This window comes from Austrofundulus limnaeus, unplaced genomic scaffold (genome assembly GCF_001266775.1).
Source record: "Austrofundulus limnaeus strain Quisiro unplaced genomic scaffold, Austrofundulus_limnaeus-1.0 Scaffold138, whole genome shotgun sequence".
Lineage (NCBI taxonomy): Eukaryota > Metazoa > Chordata > Actinopteri > Cyprinodontiformes > Rivulidae > Austrofundulus > Austrofundulus limnaeus.
The window spans coordinates 227,317-231,556 of NW_013952540.1; positions in this window are offsets into that span (position 1 = coordinate 227,317).

A 4,240-nucleotide genomic window follows, 5' to 3' on the forward strand; every position below is an offset into this window, starting at 1 on the left:
GCTCCAGTGAGAGCTGGAGATCACGATCTGATGAAGCCAACAGGACCACATCATCTGCAAAAAGCAGAGATGCAATCCTAATGTGTATATATGCTAAACATCATGTTTGATTGTTTCAGCCCTCATGTTGTGCAAAACATACAAACTAATACAAAATCTAAATTTATTTGCACATACAGTATTACTGCTTGTTGGACTTGACTCAGGTTATAGTTGAGGCTAAAACAGTCATCATCATCCATCATTTTTGTCATCATCCCCAAAATACTTGGCATCAGTAACAAAATGGCAATGTGCTTAAGTGTAAAATTAAAAAGTGTAAAAATGTAATAAACATAGACAATTTTTAAATAATTAGATGTTTTCACATGTCACAAGCAACAACCTTTATTAGACTAGAGAAATAACAATAYATTAAAGCCAACATGTGCAAGTAGTCTGAAATCCCCTTTAAAACAGAAACAGAACTGTTTCAGCTGGGATATACAGAAATTAAATGAAAGCTATCAGCTGCAACAATTTATTGACTATAATTTAACGAAATTGCATTTTTACAGTAAAAGCTAGACAAGGTAGTTGGATAAATACAAMTGTTGCAGGAGAAAGAACCCATAAATCACCACATTTAAAGTGTTTGGGCAGACAAAGAGCAGAGACAGTCTGAGGTGAATGATTTCAGTTCTGTATGACATCCCTGTTCATTTAAATCTCTCCGGCTGGATCTCCTGTGGACTTCAAGAGGCTGACATCAGCACAGACACTGCAGCKCCCTCTGATTTGTGGAAGTTTAAATCTTTATCGTATGTACAGTGCACACCTCTCCTGGGTCTCCACTTGTATATAGTTTCTTCTGAGGTTTGTTGATCCAGCGTTGCCGCCGGGTTCCCAAAGTGGTTGCAAATAAAACTGAAGTGGTATTCCTAGGTGACGGTGTAACATCGGCCACAAATGAAACCACTACTCGCTAAACGTTATCAAGGGAACCAGATGCATCCACGCTTTTAAACCATGTGTTTCATAAATTACATCTTGGCCACTTAGGTTTCGCTTTCTATCAGTCAACTTTCATAACTCATCAGTTTCCATCCACATTCTGTCCTGACTGTGTTACAGAACTTCTACACCTTCGGGACAGTTTGTTGCTTCCATTACCAAACGTCTTGCTAATTTGATATTTAAAATTTTCTGACTGATAAAGGGAAGATGTTGGCAGCACTGCAGCGCGCCGCTGGGACGACCTCTTAATGGTTGTTTGGGTCCTAACCACAGGTAAAACTGAGTGGTTGAACATAAAAAAGCAGCCCAACACAAAACAGAACGTTCAGTTCAAGTCGGCCAATTATTTTTATCTGAATAAAACATCCATTAGTCTTGTACGCCCAATGGGCTGACCCATGGACATATGTCATATATCTCAAAGTGAACATCTCACGTTTAAATGTGTTAGATTACATATGAYCCTGAGATGTACAGCTCCTGTAGTTTGACCTTCTAGATCTTAGGCCTTGTTTAAACCAGCTTTCCACACTCTCCAGAACAAGCAGCAAACCTGTCTTTTGCACAGAACAAATGTTTTATTTGTTAGGCTGGTTTCTTTTTTTAAAAGACTGTTTTATTTAAAAAGAATATATTTAGATGGTTTCAGCTCATGTAATCATTTAAAATTATTTATTCTTTGTATTTTATCAATTATTGAATAGCATTTATCCCAGAGCAGTTGTGTCACAATATGATTCTAAATATAAACATGTTTAGCACATCAAGAACCTTGTTATCATAAAATTGTCAAGAATGAAATTTGTGGATCTTTCTGATAAATTGAAATAACATTTAAAACTCACTCACCTAGAGAACATGGCAAGTTTTTATTTTTTTGGATGGGGGCGTGACATTAAACTGACTCATCTTTTCTTTGATATGGGTCAAATAAATGTTCTTCTGTTAGAGGTAATATAGCCTGGTTAAAACCAGACCCTGTCCTTCACTTTTCTTCGTACAAGGGTCTGGACTTGATGCATAGTTAAGTGATTCKTGAAGGAGGCGTGGCCTCTGCTGAAGTTTAAATTGATTGGATTAGTTGGCTGCGACGTATGTCGCTGTGACGGAGGCTAAGCTAAGAAGCTAATTGGAAATCGCGTGTGCTGTAAACAACCCTACTGAGAGGAGAGAAGTACCGAGCTGAACGAGACGACTGTAAATGAGAGCTGCTGCTTTGTGAGACAAATTTAATTTAATTTGAAGCCTTATCAACACGGACTGGCTTCATTCACTTCCTCCACTGCCGTATGCTAAACTAACTAGTAGACACTGCGCAGAACATCGACGTCGTTCAAAACTCCGCCTTCTGTTCTCTGATTGGCCCGGCTAAAAATCTACCAGTGAAATCCATCTCATTGAGAGAAGTCTTAGACGGAGCAGTRAAGGGAAACTAGAATTGAGCGGAGCTGCATAGGAAGGCAGGGCCAGGCTAGAGGTAATATGGTTTAGAARAACTCGAACAGTGAATCTCACAGAAAGACTCACAGCCTGCACGCGCTGAGGCGCGTTCCCGTCTCTCAGGAGGAGAGAGTTTAGTCGCTGACACAAAGTTGGACAGACCTGTTCGATAGCGCTCTGAACACATATTTTATATAAAGTTAGGTTTTAAAGACCAAAGTCTCTGGTAGTTCAGGAGCAAAGTGCAGGAGGAGATGTCAGGACTGATCGCTGCTCTGGAGTTCATCTGATTCGTTGAAAGCAGTGTCCGTTTAGTCCTTATACATCAGGGCCCCGCTGCCCTCCTCTGACAGACCGACGATCCAGTCACACCARTGMGGCCGGAYTTTTWTGTTTWGTTTTGTTTTTAAGAAATCAGGTCACATTTGCTACCCTGCTAGCTGTTGTTTTCACAATCTCAGGTTCAATCTTAGGTACGCAAGGGAACTTTGTGACATTCCATCTGGTGYGCTTTTTCTTTTTCGATCGCACAYGCGCACCTGYGCACTGCTTATGTACAACTCTGTMTACAACTCATTAACATTTGTGGTMAACTCAATTCAATGTGGACACTACAACTGCCAATACAAAAATCTCTACAACTGAGTCAGTTTTAGATGTTGAGGTAAAACTGGGTATGGTAGCTGAGAGTCATTTCCAGTCTGAGCGTGACATTTTTCATGAACTAAAGGTAGTATTAAGATAAGGACTGCACGATATGAGAAAAACCTGTGATGTGCGATAGTAGTGCCTAATATTGCAATGACAATAYGACTGGAAAAAATGAACAAATACTTAAGTATGCTGTCTTTCTGGTCTGGGTTCAGAGCAAAAAATATTCAACATGACAGTTTTATTTTTTTAATACATCTAAATGATCAAATAAGTGAATGATTTGAAGCTTTCATGTGATTGACAAARCGTATTAACACAAACATATGAGCTAACCGTTTATTGCAGATCACCAGTTTTTTGCGATATTCCTATTGCACATGCTGTTATAGCGATGACGATAAATTTTCTATATATTGTGCAGCTCTAAATAAGGTCTGACTAAAATGGGTACAACTGTTCTTTCTGAACATGAAACAAACTTTGTCTAAAACTCTGATCACTTGAAATCCATATTTGTTTAACCCTTTAAATGCATGGATTTTCTCACCATGAATAAACAGCTTTCTACTTGGAAACCCAGGTCATTGGCTTAGTGCTCCTGTGGGACTCTGACCCATGACAGGAACATGAAGGTACCTTTTATTCCTGGAATGGATCCCAATGTGACTGATGTCAAGAACCGTGTTCAAGGATCATTAGCCACTACCTTTCTTCTGGTCTTCTCGGACACAAATATGTGCACAAAAATGTAAACACAATCCAGAATGAACCTCTAAAGACATACAGAGGGTAAAATAAGTATTGAACACATCACCATTTTTCTCAGTAAATATATTACTAGAGGTGCTAATGACATGAAATTTTCACCAGATGTTGGTAACAACCCAAGTGATCCATACATACAATAAACAAACAGACGGAGAGAGTGTGATATAACATTTCAAACATTTAGACAAGTCTTCACAAACCCTGCCCCAGAACCTCTGAACAGTATTAGAATTTCTAAATCTTAAATCCCCCAAATTGCTATCTAAAATCTACAAAAAATTGTCTGGCATAGATGACTCAATATCGCTCCCTATGGTAAAATGGGAGACAGACTTATCAGTTAAACTTTAACAAAACACCTGGTCTCAAATATGCTTAAGAA